The 17,698-nt window shown below is 48.2% G+C and overlaps 1 protein-coding gene across 1 annotated transcript in view; it reads right to left on the minus strand.

Moving 5' to 3' along the window:
• The window catches only part of B4galt5 (beta-1,4-galactosyltransferase 5), a 72,230-nt gene extending 62,947 nt beyond the window's left edge, over window positions 1-9,283 (minus strand). Inside the window, exon 1 of the mRNA XM_051143829.1 lies at window positions 9,066-9,283. The gene's annotated coding sequence lies outside the window, so the exon portion shown is untranslated. The remainder of the gene's footprint in view (window positions 1-9,065) is intronic.
• Window positions 9,284-17,698: the final 8,415 nt, after the last annotated feature.

Here is a 17,698-nt window from a genome sequence, read left to right on the forward strand (position 1 = left end):
TTCCTCTGCCTCAGCCTGACACACAAGACTAATATAGGATATTTTTCTGCCATTATTGCTATTTTATTTTGTATTTCTATTATTTGATTTTTGTTTTGTTTTGTTTTGTTTTTTGTTTTTCCAGACAGGGTCTCTCTGTTAGCCCTGGCTGTCCTGGACTCGATTTGTAGAACAGGCTGGTCTCGAACTCACAGCTATCTGCCTGCCTCTGCCTCCCGAGGATTATTATTATTATTATTTTGAAACAGGTTCACGTAGCCTAGGCTAGCCCACAACTCACTATGTAGCTGAGGATGACCTTCTTCCTGTTTCTGTCTCACCAGTGCTAGGATTTTAGGCAAGTACCACCACTCCATGGCCAGGTTTATCAGATCCTGGGGCTCGAACCCATGGCTTCACACATATGAGGCAGTGGCTGTACTGGCTGAGCTGCATCTCTGGCCCCAACAAGAATCTTTCAGGACATTTCCTTCAACATTTCCCCACTGAATGCTCACCTGTCTCTACTGTCTCTAGAAAGAAGTGGTGTGCCTGCCAGAAAACATCAGCTCACTCTTTCCTTTTTTTTTTTTTTTTTTTTTTCTGGTTTTTCTGAGACAAGGTTTCTTTGTGTAACCTCGGCTGCCCTGGACTAGCTTTGTAGACTAGGCTACCCTCAAACTCACAGAGATTCGCCTGCCTCTGCCTCCCAAGTGCTGGGATTACAGGTGTGCGCCACCACACCTGGTGTGTTTTAAATCTTTTTTTAATGTCGTTTTTGTTTTTGTTTTAGATATATTAATTATGTATACATTGTACACCTGCACGCCAGAAGAGGGCACCAGATCTCATTCTAGATGGTTGTGAGCCACCATGTGGTTGCTGGGAATTGAACTCAGGACCTCTGGAAGAGCAGACAGTGCTGCTAACCTCTGAGCCAACTACTACTACTACTACTATTAATTTACTATTGTTGTTGTGTGTATATATGTGCCCAAGCTCCTGATATGTGTTTGTACAATGATGACTGTCTGGAAATGAGAAGACAGTTCTTCCTGCTTCACACAGGGATAGAACTCAGCTCACCAGGCTGTGCGACACGCACATTTCACTGGCTCCTCTCTCTCTCTCTGCCTCTGGTACTTTAAGTTCCCTCTCACCTGCTTCCTACAAGCGCATCTTCCCTACTTCCTTATCCACACCCCAGCTGCCTCAGTCCACTTGGCTATAACAAAATGCCACAGACTGGTCAGCTTATAAACTAGAAACAATTGACTACTTTTCACAGCTCTGAAGGCTGGCAGTCCTAGTTCAAGGTGCCAGCAGAACTATCAAGAGTCACTTTCTGATCTGCAGATGTCATCTGGCTGTGGCTCCAGGGGGAGGAGAGGGCAACCCTCCTCTTTGAAGCCTCTTACGGGACACTAATCTTCTCCATGTGGACTCCCTCCTCGTGTCCTGTCACTTTCCAAGGTCCTCTACCAACACAACAAACCAAGTTCCACAGAATGCCAACCTTGAGCGGAAGGAGCAGTTCAGCTTCCGCTCTGGTCCTTCCTGGTCCTGTCCCTCCATCTTTGCCCCTCAAGGACAGGGAGGGATGTTGACCAGAGTTTGAAGCTGCAGTTTCTGGACAAAAGCAATGATCAAGATACTCTTACTAAGCTGGGCATGGTGGCGCATGCCTTTAATCCCAGCACTAGGGAGGCAGAGGCAGGTAGATCGCTGTGAGTTCGAGGCCAGCCTGGTCTACAGAATGAGTCCAGGACAGTCAAGGATACACAAAGAAACCCTGTCTCAAAAAACCAAAAAACAAACAAACCATTAAGAAGCTCTTACTAGCCAGGCGTAGTGGCACATGCCTTTAATCCCAGCACTTGAGAGGCTGAGGCAGACAGCTCTCTGTGAGTTCAAGGCCAGCTTGGTCTACAAAAAGAGTCCAGGACAGCCAAGGCTGCACAGAGTAACCTTGTCTCAGAAAAACAAAAGAAACCAAAACAAAATAAAAACAAAGGAGAAGAAAAGAAGAGGAAGAAGAGGAAGAAGAAGGGGGGGGGTGGAGAAGGAGAAGGCAACTTCCTGGCCAGTGTTACCACGAAGTCACACACTCATATGGCAGCTGCTTCCTCAGATCTTCTGAGGGCAGCTGGGTGATTACTGAGCAGATTATCTGTACAAAAAACCTCAGTCACCTTGCAGCTTGCCCCACCCCTCAGGCAATGCATCTGTGTTGCCCCAGGACCCCCCAGTTCTAGCCTCCCAGTTCCAGCCGTCAATCTTCCCTATAGATCCAGAAGTCACCTAAACTTGGATTGCATGGCTGCCTAGGGAGGCTCGGTCCCGTGCAAATAAGAATGATGTCTCACCGGGCAGTGGTGGCGCACACCTTTAATCCCATCACTCGGGAGGCAGAGCAAGGCAGATCTCTGAGTTAGAGGCCAGCCTGGTCTAAAGAGTGAGTTCCAGTACAGTCAGGGCTACACAAAGAAACTCTGTCTCAAGAACAAAAAAGAAAACCTATGTCTCTTTGTCAGTTGGTTCCAGCAAAACCTCAGAGGATGGAGGGGAAAACACCACTCCACACCTCCACTGTCAAAACACACTCTTGTCACCACTCCTCCAAGGTCTGTCCCCTCAAAATGCATTCATGCCAGCTCAATAACCTCAAAGGTCTTAACCATGACTCTAAGTCCATATAAATGTCATGCCATGTCAGGTGGCCATGGGTGAGACTCTGGGTAAGATTCAGCAGCAGCTGGGAGCCTGTGAAGTCAAACCTGGCATGTGACATGGTGTGATGAGCACAGGCTAGGCCCTCACATTCTGAAAGGGAAAGAAGTCCTGAGCAAGCCTCAGAACTTACGGTGGGAAAGCGTTCTGCCACCAGGCCTCTGCTGTATAAGCCACGGGGCCAGTTCCGCCTCTGTAGTCTTGCTGGACAACAGTTTGACATCTGAGCCCTGACAGCCTGTCCCCTGGCCTTGCTTGCCACAGCTTGCACAGAGCTTCAGGAACCACAGTCCTGAGCCTGGCTGGAACAATACTGTGCTGGCTGGCTACCACAGGCTGACTGAGGGCTCACTGTGAACCCTGAGATTGTGTTGTTTACTAGAAAGATATGTTCTAATTGTGGTGTGGCTCAGCCTTAGCACACACCTTTAATATAAGAGCTTTCTGCTTGAGTATTGTAAATTAGATTTTTTTTAACCTTTCTTTTATGTGCATTGATGTTTTGCCTGCATGTATATCTATGTGTGCGTGTCAGATCTTGGAGTTACAGACAGTTGTGAGCTGCCATGTGGGTACTGGGATTTGAACCCTGGTCTTTTGGAAGAGTAGTCAGTGTCCATAACCACTAAACCATCTCTCCCACCCCCCCTCCCCTGTAAACAACATTAAATAAAGATAACCCTAGGTCAAAAAGCTGAGCAAACAACCTGTTGACAGGGAGTGCAAACGGAAAAAAGAAGCCATAGACAGTGAGATGAAGTCAGGAGAATGGATAGAGAGACACACAGGAAGTAGAAGAGAGGGACATTCAGTTTGGGAGGTCGTTTGAGCTGGAGTCAGAGAGGGGCCATGCCTTTAGGCACATCTGCTGAGGAGGAAGGTCAGCTGGGTGCTTTCTCTGCCTCTCTGAACTAGTAGGCTTTCACCCCTGCATCTGGCTGCCAAGTCTTCATGGGCAAAATCAAATGATTGAGATTTTGTTAAAAACAACACCCTCAGCCGGGCATGGTGGCACACACCTTTAACCTAAGCACTCAGGAGGCAGAGGCAGGCGGATCTCTGTGAGTTTGAGGCCAGCCTGGTCTACAAAGGGAGTTCAGGACAGCCAAGGCTACAACAGAGAACCCTGTCTAAAGACAAACAAGCAAACAAACACTGGACACTGCCCATATGGGGGCTTTGGCCCTGCAGCAGCTTCCTTCTAAGGGTGCCCCATAGCTTTGGGGACATTGTTTAAACTCTAGGTAGAGGCCTCCATAGCTCAGAGTTTTTCTGGGCAGCAGGGGCAACACTAAGGCATGTTCTGAATGGCTTTTGGGGAACAGCCTAAGGAGCAGCAGCACTGGCAGCTGAAGGCCGAGCACCCAGAGCCCTTCTGGCCTTCTGGGCCTGGGATGGGGAGTACAGCGCCAAGACCTGATCATGCCTTTGGGTCGTTTCATCTTCATTCTCTTGGACAATGGAGCCAGAGCCTGGCTTCTGTGGAGGAGGGGGAGGGTTCTGGAATATCTTCGTATTCAGTGGCCATTCCATCACCCTTTTGTCCTTCTCTGAAAGAAGCTTGCTCCCCCTCCCTCCATCTTTTCCTTCCTCCTTTCTCCCTTCCTTCCTCCCTCCCTCCTTTTGCCCCTCCTTCTTCTGTTTGTTTCTCTGACTGGATTCACTCTAGTCCAAGCTGGCCTCAAACGCGGCGATTCTCCTGCCTCTGCCTCTCAAGTGCCAGGATTACAGGCTTGCACCACCACACCCAGTGTCTGACAGACTTGGGATCCCCAGTGTGACTGAATTCTGCTTCCTGCTGACCCACAGCTCTCCAGTAAATCACCTCTCTCTCTCCTCCTCTCCCCTCCTTTTGCTACCTACGCTCAAGAAACGGCAAGCCACACCTCCTATCCCCTCCTGACAAACGTCATCAGGGCATGATCCCATTTATTTATTTATCTTTTTCACAATTTGTGCCTTTCACAGAGCTTGGACTTGAACCCAATCCAAGCAAGTTCACAGCCATTTGATGGCAAGGGTGACGTCTCTCCTTTGCAGCGCAGTGACGTGTGCAGCAGCCAGCCCTGCTCCCATGGCCATACGTTCTATTCCCTGTCACACAACCTGCTTTGGAAATACTGGGGAGAGTGCTCCCCACGGTTCAGGGGGGCTCATGAGCACTGTCCACAGCTCACCTCTGCAGTTTCTGGACTCCCCCCAGATTTACTCTTCAGGTTATTTTTGCTGTGTGGACTTGCCGCATGAACCTGGAAACTCTCCCAACCTATACTCTGGCCTGTTACAAAGTTGCTTCCATGTCTCATTCATATTATTTTTATTCCTTATTTTGATGCAGATAGGGTCTCATGCAGCCCAGACTCACCTCAAACTTGCTAGCTAAGACTGACCCTGAGTTCCTTTTTAGTATATGCTTGTTTTATTCATGCTTGGGGGCGGGGGGGGGGGGTGTATGCCATGGCACATGCGTGGCAGTCAGAGGATCACTCGTGGGAGGAGCAAGTTTTCTCCTTCCCCTGTGGGAGAGCATATACAGGTGCTCAGTCTTGGAGTCAAGCACCTTTACTCACTAAGCCACCTCACCAGCCCTGGCCTTGGATGTCTGCTCCTCAGCCTCTACCTCCCAAGGGCTGGGATCACAGCCCTGCATCCCGTTCCCGGCTCTGAACTTCACATCTTTTAGGACAGCCTCTAACCCATCTCTTGGGCTAGTCTTCTAGCCTTAGTCTTTCAGGCTGTGACGGTGGCTTAGAGACATCAGGAACTTACCCTCTTTACCTTCTAAGCAGTTGTTTGTATTTTTAAAAAAAAGATTTATTTTTCACGTTATGTGTGTATGTGTTTTACTTGCATGTAGCTATGTGCCCTGCCTGTGTGCAGCTCCTGTGGAAGCCAGAAGAGGGCGTCAGATCCCCAGGAACTAGAGTTACTGATGGTTGTGATCCACCATGGGCACTAGGAGCTGAGCCCAGGTCCTCTACAAGAACAGCAAGTGGGCCTTTCGTGGTGGCGCACGCCTTTAATCCCAGCACTCAGGAGGCAGAGGCAGGCAGATCACTGTGAGTTCGAGGCCAGCCTGGTCTACAAAGTGAGCCCAGGAGAGTCAAGGCTACACAGAGAAACCCTGACTCAAAAAAACCAAAAAGAAAAAAAAAAAAAAAAACCAAAAAGAACAAAACACACACACACACACACACACACACACACACACACACACACACACACACAAAAACCAGCACATGCTCTTAATTGCTGAGCCACCTCTCCAGCTCTTTGGGCTTAAGCCGGGTGCTTACTCTCTGGCTGGCTTGAAACTCAGCAGCTCAGGCTGACCTTGAATTCACTAGAATATTCCTACCTCAGCTTCCTGAGTGTCAGGATGACCTGAGCCACCACACCCAGCTTTACACTGTTTTTTGTTTGTTTGTTTGTTTTGTTTTTGTTTGTTTTTGTAGACATGGTTTCTCTGTGTAGCCCTGGCTATCCAGCACTCACTTTGTAGACACGGCTGGCCTCGAACTCAGAGATCGGCCTACCTCTGCTTCCTGAGTGCTGGGATTAAAGGCGTGCACCACCACCACCTGGCAACCTTTTTTTTTTTTTAAGGCATGGTCTCTCATTACTCACACTGGGATCTGGGGCTCACTGGTAAGGCTGGTGAGCCCCTCTCTGCCTCCCTTCGCAGTGCCTGAATTACCAAGTGTATTTAGCCCACCCTGGTCTCACTTGGAGGCCTGTTGGTAAAAATCCCTTCTTAGGGGGAGAGAAGCAACATCTACCTCCTTTCCTGAGGTCCTAGCAGCACACTGAGGCAGGGTTCCACCAAGTGCTCTCTGGGAAGGACGGATGAGCTATGAGTGCTCGTCCCACAATAAGCCACACCTGAAAAGCCTTTACCTTGAGGGGATGAGGAGGTCTCTGCAGCCACATAGGTGGAGCCCAGCTCTAGTCTTTCCTGGCTATCTATTCTAGTCCCTCCAAGTGGCTTCGTACAATTATGCAGCAGGTGGCAGGGAGCGGCTGGGTCCTTAAGTGAGGGTATCACAACTCTCCCTCAACCTTCCATGAGGGCACATAAAACAGCCAAGTACCTCAGATGAGATAATCCTTCATGAGCTGGCCCAGCTGGGCTCTAAGATGGCTGCTGCTTATACGGAGGACAGTCCCAAGACCTCAGCTTCCTGTCCTGAGGACTAGGAAACAGGTGTGCGCTGCCACACGTGGCTTCTCTTCTGCTTTACTTAGCGTGAGGATGCAGCTCAGCCGGTCAAGTGCTTGCCTAGCATGTACAAATCCAAGTCTCTGGGTTCGAATCCCCCAAATCCACAACACAGTGTATATTGGGCATGGTGGTACACACTGTGGTCCTAGTGTTAGCACAGCGCAGGAGAGTCAGGAGTTCACGGCAGAATCACCCTCGTGTTCATAGCAGAGTTCAGGGTAGTTCTAAAGTACCTGAGGTATCTGCTGGCTTGTTGTTTGTTTGAGGTTTATTTTATATGTATGACTGTGAATCACGAGAATACCTGGGAATTACAGATGGTTGGTACCCATCACGTGGGTGTTGGGAATCAAACTCTGGTCCTTGTTTGTTTGTTTATTTATTTTTGGTTTTTCGAGACAGGGTTTCTCTGTGTAGCCCTGGCTGTCCTGGACTCACTTTGTAGACCAGGCTGGCCTTGAACTCACAGCGATCTGCCTGCTTCTGCCTTCCCAGTGCTAGGATTAAAGGCGTGTGCCACCACGCCCAGCTTGCTTGCTGCCCTCAAGTAAACAAATACACCTAGAGTCATTGAGATGACTCTGCACCCCAAGTGGCAGAAGACAAGAACCAATTCCAAAATGTCTTCTGATGTCTACTCGTGTGCTGTGGCAAGTACCATGGAAGAAATAAATATAAAAAGAGCCGTTCAGATGCCTCCTTGTAACCCCCAGGCCCCTCCTCTGCTTTCGCCCAGTTCAGTTTGCTACAGCTCCCCTGGCCCGGCTATTGTTTAATCACCCAGAAACTTCTATCCCTGGCCCCAATGCACTTGCTGGTCTTTGCCGCTGATGTACTTCTAGATTAAACTGGCCTGCTTTCTTCTCATCCTTTTAGGCACTCACCTCCTTGGAGAGGCTTCATGAACCCTCTGGCTGATGTGGGTCCTCTCCCTTTCCACTTGCTTTACCAACCCCTCATGGTTTCCTTCCGAGGCTGCTGAGTGGGCACAGGGTCAGTACGCACTCCACCTCAACCCCTCACCCCTGCTGCCTTTTTTTTTTTTTTTTTTTTTTTTTTTTTTTGAGACAAGGTTTCTTTGTATAGACTTAGCTGTCTTGGACCCACTTTGTAGACGAGGCTGGCCTTGAACTCACAGAGATCCGCTTGCCTCTGCCTTCCTGAATGCTGGGCTTACAGGTGAGCATCACCACGCCTGGCTGAGTTGCCCGCCCCCTTCACCCCTATTGAGTGTTCATACTGAATGAACTGAGGAGGAGGCAAGGTTGAGGGTCTCCTCTAGACAAATGGGATGATCAGCCATCCCCCATGCAAAACGTGCTCTCAGGAAAGCCCAAGAGGGTGAGCATGCTGGTCAGTCATTGTCAACGTGACACAAACTAGGGTTACCTGGGAAGGGGGAGCCTCGGTTGAGGGATCACATTCTTCACTTTGGCCCATGGGGCATGTTTCTGATTTATGGTAGATATGGGAGGGTGCAGCTCAGGGTAGGCAGTGCTTCCCTGGGCAGATGGTCCTGGGCTGTATAAGCTAGCAAGCAAAAAAAGAAATCAAAGCTAGCTGGGTGGTAGTAACACATGCCTTTAATCCCAACACTCATGAGGCAGAGGCAGGCAGCTCTCTATGAGTTCGAGGCCAGCCTGGTCTACAGATAGAATTCCAAGACAGCCAAGGCTATACAAAACAAACAAACAAAACAAAAACAAAACTCTGTCTCAAAAACACAAAACAAATCACAAACAAGGGAGAGAGGGAGGGAGGGAAGGGGGGGCTGACAAGCCATGGAGAGCAAGCACTGCTCCTCCATGATTTCTGCTTGCACTCATGCCCTGACTTCCCTCAGCGACTGTGATCAGGAAGTGTAAGCTGAATAAACCCTTTCCTCCCAAGTTGCTTCGGTCATGGTGTTTATCACAGCAATGATAGGCGAACCAGAAAAGTGAATTCAAATGGGATCCTCCAAACTCTCCCGTAGCTCCCCCATTGCCCTCAAAGAGAAAACCCAAACATTCTGCCTAAACATCTGCATAAACCAGGGCCTGACACTCACTCCTTTGTGGTTTCCCTCCGCCTTTATCTCAGAACACCACACACTGGTTTCCTTTAAGTCACTGAAGGAAGGATGCTTACTCACTGTGTGTGAAATATTTCCTCTGCAAACCTTCCTTCTTCCTCTCCCAGGTCTCCCACAGGTGCTCTCACACTGCAGGTGCATTGACGGAAGTTACTTTGCAAAAAAAGGGTGGGAGTGGAGGGTGTACAGGGTGACTGTGGCATGGCCCAGTTAAGCATGGCAGTTAAGACCCAGGGCTAATGGAGCCTGTTGGAAACTCGGCGTTTTCATCTGTAGATACGCAGGCGCCTTCCTTGAACAGTTCGGGAGGAAGCTCTGTGGGTTTCGAGGTCGCAGAAGGGAGCCACAGGAACATTAACCCACGGGCCTCCATCCCCACCGCGGTGGTCAGAGGCCCTGGGCCGCTGAGTATCTGAGCCAATGAGATGTAAAGAAATGGTAGACCCGGAAGCTGAAGCCTGAGATGTGGGCGGGAACCCAGGCTTCCTCTCTCTGGGCCTGGGTGCTTTGTCTTCCTTTATCAAGTAGCAGAGTACTTGCCTATCCTGCAGGAAGTTCTGTACTTGGTCCTCCCACCGCATAATGGACATGGTGGTGCATGTCTGTCGTGCCCGCGCTCATGAGGTGTAAGCAGGAGGATCATAATTCAAGGACTGCGTGGAGACCTTAGTGTCTCAAAAATGAAAAAAATATAATAAATAAATGAGAGTATAAGGGCTGAGCTATAGTTGGTGTGCTCAGTTGGGTGTGGCAGCACACTTCTGTAATCCCCTTACTTGGGAGGTAGAGGCAAGAAGATCAGGAGTTCTTTTTACTTTTGAGATAGAACCATGCTATTGTAGCTCTGGCTAGCCTGGTACCATGTAGGCCAGGTTAGTCTTGAACTTGTAGCCACAACCTCCTGAGAGCTGGGATTATGGGCATGCCCAGCCCTATTTAGTTTTCTTACCTTACTGTGATAGCTCAGTGTCACCTGACAGTACCCTCTGCCCTGAGAGGGTCAAGGCAAAACACAGCTCTGGTTAGAGTAGAATCTCATGCCTGCCCCCATCCCCACCCCCACCCCCCAGTGCTGGAACACCATTTGACTTGAATCTGTGCATGCCTTGTACCTGCTGACCCGGTCTCTGAGTTCACATGTACAGCAGTCTTGTCCAGTCTGGAAGACACTGTCTCCTTGAAGTCCTCTTTTTTTTTCTTTCTTTCTTTCTTTCTTTTTTTTTTTTTTTTTTTTTTTTTTTTTTTTGTTACAGGGTTGTTTTTTTTTTTTTTTTTTTTCCTCGAGACAGGGTTTCTCTGTGTAGCCTTGGCCATCCTGGACTCACTTTGTAGACCAGGCTGGCCTCGAACTCACAGCGATCCGCCTGCCTCTGCCTCCCGAGTGCTGGGACTAAAGGCATGCGCCACCACGCCCGGCTTTGAAGTCCTCTTATCACCTTCGGATCTTACAGTCTTTCCACCTCCTCCGGAGAAGCTGCTTGCAACTGATGGCCACTGGAAAAGGGGAAATCATTTCTCTCCAACTGAGAGTCACTAGATATGTCAGCCACACTCAGGAGTAGGCCCCATGTCCAGAGGTAGTTGGCCAACACCAAATGAACTCCACATTGTTGTGTGTATGTGTGTGTGTGTACACTTTTGGGGATTTGGTTTTTGGGTTTTTTTTTTTTTTTTTTTTTGTCTTACTGTTCTGATTTTGATTTTCTTAATTTTTTTTTTTTTAATCTTGAAGTATGTGTGTATGTCTGTGTGTGTTTGAAGAAAGAAAGAAAGGAAACAAAGTTGGGTGGGTATGGAGGTAAGAAGGGTCTGGGAGGAGTTGGAGGAGTTGGAGGAGGGGAAAACATGATCAAAATACGTTGTATGAAAAAAATTTAATAATAATATTAATAATAATAATAATAATAAAAGGAAAACTGAGCCAGGCCTGTTGACACATGTCTTTGATCCCAGTGCTCTAGAGGCAGAAGCAAACTCTGTGAGTTTGAGGCAAGCCTGGTCTACAAAAGTGAGTCTAAGACAGCCAAAGCTACACAGAGAAACTCTGTCTTAAAAAAAAACAAAACAAAACAAAACAAAAAACAGGCTGAAGAATGGCTCAGAGGTTAAGAGCACCACCTGCCATTCCAAAGGTCCTGAGTTCAATACCCAGTAACCATATGATGGCTGACAACCATCTATAATGAGATCTGGTGTCTTCTTCTGGTGTACATGCAGGCAAAACACTGTGTGTATATGATAAATAAATAAATATTTAGGGGAAAAAAACTTAGCCAGGCGTGGTGGCACACGCCTTTAATCCCAGCACTCCGGAGGCAGAGGCAGGTGGATTGCTGTGAGTTCGAGGCCACCTGGTCTACAAAGCGAGTCCATGACAGTCAAGGCTACACAGAGAAACCTTGCCACAGGAAAAAAAAAGAAAGAAAAAGAAAAAACAAAACAAAACAAAAAAAAAAAACCTTTATCAAACTGTGACCATGTAACAATGTGACATGAAATTTGGGGTAACTGAAATCTGTGTTTCTGGGCCAGTTCACTCATATTTCTCTCCAGAATAAATTCACTCTCACCTTTGAGGTGAGATGGGTGTGCATTTGTGTGTGTGTGTGTGTGTGTGTGTGTGTGTGTGTGTGTGTGTGTGTGTTTGAGACAGGGTCTCTCTTTTATTTAACTCTGGATCTTCTGGAACTCAGTATGTAGACTAAGCTGGCTTCAAACTCACAAAGACAGACCTTCCTCTGTCCCCAAGTGCTGAGATTAAAGGTGTGCACCACTATGCCTAGCTTTCCTTTTTTTAGTTTTTTGTTTGTTTGCTTTTGTTTTTGAGACAGGATTTCTCAGTGTAGCATTGACTGTCCTGGACTCTCTTTGTAGAACAGGCTGGGCTCGAACTCACAGTGATCCACCTGCCTTCGCCTCCCTGAGTTCTGGGATTACAGTTTTGCACCACCTCGCCCAGCTATTCCACAGGGTTTTTAATCTGTTAGTCACAGTTAAATAAAGACACAGGGAGGGCAGGGGGTAGTTATTTGGAAGCTAAAGCTAGCTCAAGACAGTTGGGCAAAGCGGAGCATGCCTTTAATCCCAGCTCCTGGGAGACAGAGGCATCCCAGACTACTCTACATAGGAAGTTTCAGGACAACCAGGGACACACACCACAGAGAGACCCTGTCTCAAATTAATAAGAAAAGGAAGGAAGAAGGAAAGATAGGCCAAGATAAATTGTACTTATGCAGCCAGGCGTGGTTGTGCACACCTTTAATCTCAGCACCTGGGAGGCAGAGGCAGGTGGATTGCTGTGAGTTCGAGGCCAGCCTGGGTTACAAAGCGAGTCCAGGACAGCCAAGGCTACACAGAGAAACCCTGTCTCAAAAAAACAAACAAACAAATAAATAAATAAATAAAATGTACTTATGCTCTGAACCCGCACATCACTGAAATTCTAATCTGTCAACCAGCCTCGCAGAAGGTGCGGTTTCTTTCACAGTGACAGCCATCTTCTCCCACTGCCAGGCGTGAAGCATCGCTGCCATCGCCGCCATCGAGGAGCTGAAGGCTACATCTTATTTAATTTTAATCGATTTCCATTTAAATGTGAATAGTGACATATGGCTAGTGGCAGCCTGTGCTGGGCTGTCCCTGGCTTGTCCCTGTGTGTTTCTGGGTGTGTGATGGCCAGTGGCCACTTTGCATCCTATCACTTTGCATTTATTTCCATACTCCATATATCCTTCTAACGCTTGATTGATTTATTTATTTTTCCTCCTTGCTGAACATTGTATTTTGGGAGTCTTTTCCAGACCAGGCCATAAAGAACTATCTTAATCTTTTAAAAGTGTGCCCAGATGGTGGTGGCGCACACTTTTAATCCCAGCACTTGGAAGGCAGAGGCAGGTGGATCGCTGTGAGTTCGAGACCAGCCTGGTCTACCAAGCAAGTCCAGGACAGCCAAGGCTACACAGAGCAACCCTGTCTAGAAAAAAACCAAAAGATAAAAAAAATTTTTTTTAAATAATTAAAAAGTTTTAAAATTACATTTGTGTGCTTAAGAAGGGGTACGTGCCACAGAGGTCTCTCTGTTCTCCCTGTGGGTGCTGGGGAGTCAGTAGGTTTGGTGACAGGCCTAATGTCACCCCACTGAGCCATCTTGCTCTTGTCGACCTATGGCTTAATCTTTATGTTGCTACTCAGAATTCAGTAGTAGAGATGGCCACAATTTATTCCCTCATCCCCTACTGAGAGACATATAGATGCCTTTCAGTTTGCCTCCAGCAGGGAGATAGGAACAGCCAGGAACAACCCCAGACTCCAGGAGTGGAGGTAGAGGGCTTGCCACACCTCAGAGCCTAGTCAGGGATGGGTGGCCAGAGCCTGTCTCAGAGAAAACCAACACTGCAGTCTGTGTCTCAGCGTCACAAGTGCAGGCAGGAGGGTCAGATTTTTAAGAGCATCCTGAACCACGGAGCAAATCTGAGGTCAGCCTGGGCCACACAAAACTGCCCCAAAATAAATAAATAGATAAGTAGTAGAGGGTTAGAAAGATGGCCGCCTCCCTGGGCACACGTGTGGCCCTCCTCTCTGGGAATACAGTTTCACTATCCCTCATCTGAAATGTTGCTCGAGACCAACCGTATTTCTACTTTTAGATTTGGGGGATTTTGGAGTATTCACAGACTCGGCCAGTTGAACAGTGTGGAGATGTAAGTGTGAATGAATCTTGTAGACTTCAGAGTTCACATTTTGGGGTTGGGAGACTCAAACTGTGCTTTATTTTTTATTTTTTGAGGGGGAGGTGAAATAGGGTCACACTATGTAGCCCAGACTTGGGCTTCTAACATGCTTGGATTCAGTTGTATGCTATCTTATTGTACAAAAGCCATTGTTAGTTTTGGGGATTTTTGTTTTGTTTTGTTTTGTTTTGTTTTTCTCCCCCCGAGACAGGGTCTTTTTGTGTTAGCCTTGGCTGTCCTGGACTTGCTTTGTAGACCAGGCTGGCTTTGAACTCAGAGATCCCCCTGCCTCTGCCTCCCCAACTGCTGGGATTAAAGGTGTGAGCCACCATGCCCAGTTTAGAGGGGTGTTATGTAGCCCAGGCTGGCCTCTGAGTCCATGTGTAGGATGACACTGAACATCTGATTCTCCTGCCTCTGCCTCTTGAGTGCTGAGATTACAGTCGTGCGCCAGTGCACTCCAGTTCTATGGTGCTGTGGGTGGCACACAAGGCAGGCACTCTATTGACATCCCCACCCCTAATCATTCCTATTTTAATATAAGAACTCCTGGGCTGGGCAGTGGTGGCTCATGCCTTTAGTCCCAACACTTGGGAGGCAAAGGCAGGTGGATCGCTGTGAGTTAGAGGCCAGCCTGGTCTACAAAGTGAGTCCAGGACAGGCAAGGCTACACAGAGAAAACCCTGTCTTGGGGTAAAAAAAAAAAAAGAGAAAGAGAGAGAGAACTCCTGGGAGGGCCTTACTGTGCCAAGCAGTGCTCTCGGCACTCAGCCTGTACTGATGTTTTGGTTTGGTTTTCTCTAGTATTGGAATAGGACCCACAGCCTCTCATGGACACCAGTCCCTCTGCCACTGAGCTACAGCCCCAGCCACGATAGTTTCACTTACAGATGAACAGAGTGGGGCTTGTTGCTGTTGCTGTTCCTCTACAGTACAGATGCAGAAAGTAGGGCACAGCTTCACAAATTCACCCCAAATTACATAGCCTGAACCTAGAACCGCCAGTGCCTGCTGTGCCTGCTTCCTGGTCTTCCAGCTCCCACCACACCTGCATGCAGACAGGCTCCTGCTCTTTCACAAAGCTTTCTTCAGGTTGGTGAGGTCCCCTTTGTTTAGCCAAGCCACACCCCTCCTCCTCAGCCCCCTAGCTCCCTCCCTGGCCAGGGACTTGTGCAGTGCACCCTGGACCTGCAGCAAGAGAAAGATCAAGTAAAGCCTCGTTATATGCAAGCTGTGAAAAGTGAGATCTACCTTCTAACTGGAAGCAAGCAGGAGTTACGCAGGCTTCCTGGAATCCAGGGCTCTGGGCTGCCAAGAAATGGGCCTCCTTGCTTAGGAACAATTGAATGTCACTGGGGTAACCCAACACTGCTGGTCAGAGAGGCCTCCTGCCCATGAGCTCACAGAGCAGCCTGTGTGAGCCAGCCAGGCTCCAAAGCAGGGGGGGGGGGAGCTGGCATGGCGCCCTTGAGGCCATCAGGGGAGACAGTGTACAGTCAGTCCCTGGCTCCATGTAGGCCATCACCTAACAGATACAGATCATAGACTTGAGGGCATTTTCAGGTGAGTCTCCGGCATAGAGACAGCAATGGAGGAGGACTGGAAGACAAGCCTCAACTCTTAAGCCAGGACCCCTAGATCTTTCTTCCTGCTGTGTGCCCTCAGGCATGACATAACCTCTCGAAGACTCATGGGTCTTTGGGAAGTTCAATTAGGACAGTTATTCTCAACATATGGATCTCCGCTCCTTTGGGGGGGGGTGTCACATATCAGATAATCCTGCATATCAGATACATTACAACCCATGACAGTGGCACAATTACAGTTTTGAAGCAGCAACTTCATATTTTTATGGTTGGGGTCACCACAGCATGCGGCACTGGGTTAAGGGTCACAGCAATAGGAAGGTTGAGAACCGCTGTGTTTGGGCTGTGCATGGATGTGGAGACATCCGCTTGAGCACGGGCAGCCTGCCTGGTGACAGAATCGTGTTCTAGAAGAGTCCCCGCTCATGTGAGAGTGAAGATCTATTTTTATTAGTTCTAATTATGTGTAGGCATGTGTTTCTCTGCATGTGGGCATGTGCACATGAGGGCAGGTGTCCACAGAGCCAGAGGTTCAGACTCCCTGGAGCTGTAGGTACAGACAGGTGTCAGCTGCCTGATGTGGGTACTGGGAACAGAACTCAGGTCCTCTGGAGGAGCAGCAAATGCTCTTAAGCCACTGAGCCATCTCTCCTGCCCGTGTTTTGTTTGGTTTGTTTATTTGTTTGTTTTTGGAATTGGGTCTCTTGCACTGCTCTAGTTTGCATCCAACAGTCTATGGTCTTGAACTTGGTCAATTTACCTCCCTCTCTTTCTTTTCTTTGTTTTTTTTGGGGGGGGGATTTTGATTCTAAGGGAGGGGTTGGTGTGTTGTTGTTGTTGGGTTTTTGTTGTTGTTTGTTGTTTATGAACAACATGGTTTCCCTCTAGCCTAGCTGGCTTCAAACTCAAGGGCCAACGGTCCACCTCAGCCTCCCTCCTTCCCTCGAGCTGGGATTTTAACCATGAGGCAGGGATCACATGGTCAGGTCTCCTGTGATGTTTCCATTTTAACGCAGTCTCCGGAAGAACCTTCCTTTGACACAAAAAGACAGTGAAGTCAAAGAGGCCAAAAGATGGTTTAGTGGCTAGGAGCACTTGCTGCTTTTGCCGAGGACTCAAGTTTGAATTCCAGCACCCACGTTGGCTGATCATAGCTGCATGTAACTCCGGGGCGTCTCTCATAACTAGGGGAGGATGGAGTCAGCGTCTGAACGCAGAGAACATCACTTTGGATCTTAGTCATCCCTCTCCAAGCTTTTCCTGGTTCCAGGTGTCCTAAAAGATTTCATGCAATTTCACTCAGGGACAAGACACATCGGCCTTCCAGGTTTTCATATTCCCAGTGATCCCTGTCAATTGCTCCTACAGATAAAGGCTTATCCCTAGAATGAAGTCAAAGGGCACCAGGTGGGGACCTCAGACTTGCGTCAGCAAGTGGTTGGACCTGGGAATACTCTGCAGGACAAGTGGTGACTGGCAGTGAGGTTCAAAGTCTATAGGTCAGGTTCAGATTCTGCTCAGGGTCTGCAAGCAGCCTCACCAGTCTGGGTTTCCGGTTCCTCGCCTGCCAAGCCTGTCAGTGCCGACCTACTCACTGTGGACTTGAATCCCAGCCTAATGAGCACAGGATAGTGGCAGTGGTTGGAGCTGGTGTAGTCACTCCCTGGATCGGGGGAGTTCCTGCTTCTCTTTTTTCAAAAGAGAAGGGCAAGAAAAGGAAATAAACCCCTCAACTCAGACCCACAGGAATAGAGTGTTAGCTTGGGATCCAAGCAGCTAGGATAAGAAGGGGGTTTGCGGCCCCAGGGTGGTGGCGAGCGCCTTTAATCTCAGCACTCGGGAGGCAGAGGCAGAGGCAGGGGGATCGCTGGGAGTTTGAGGCCAGCCTGGTCTACAAATCGAGTCCAGGACAGGTAGGTCTACACAGAGAAACCCTGTATCAAAAAACCAAAAAAAAGAAAGAAAGAAAGAAAGGGGGGAGCAGGAGCAGGGGAGGGATGGGGGGACTTGCTGAAGGTCATCTCAACCTGGAGTGACTCCATGGTGACCGGACAATGTCCAGGACAGCCAGGGCTATCATGCAGAGAAACTGCAGTGTAAATGAAATTACTCCTCATAGAAAGGTAATTAGTAAAAATAAATATGTGGTGTTTTTCAGGTGAAAATAACTTCTAGAAAATATTTTTAATACTTTTAATACTAGAATTAGATATATCTTTAATAATTTTAAACAACGTATACATTTGTCTCAGAATTAAAAAAAAAAAAAAAAGCCAAGGCTGCTCACACTGCACTACACTGCATGGCTGATCATGGACATGCACATAAGTTTTAATAACTGCCACACCCAGTCATTCTGGATATTTTTTTTCCAAAC

Source organism: Acomys russatus, chromosome 4 (genome assembly GCF_903995435.1).
Source record: "Acomys russatus chromosome 4, mAcoRus1.1, whole genome shotgun sequence".
In the NCBI taxonomy this organism is placed as follows: domain Eukaryota; kingdom Metazoa; phylum Chordata; class Mammalia; order Rodentia; family Muridae; genus Acomys; species Acomys russatus.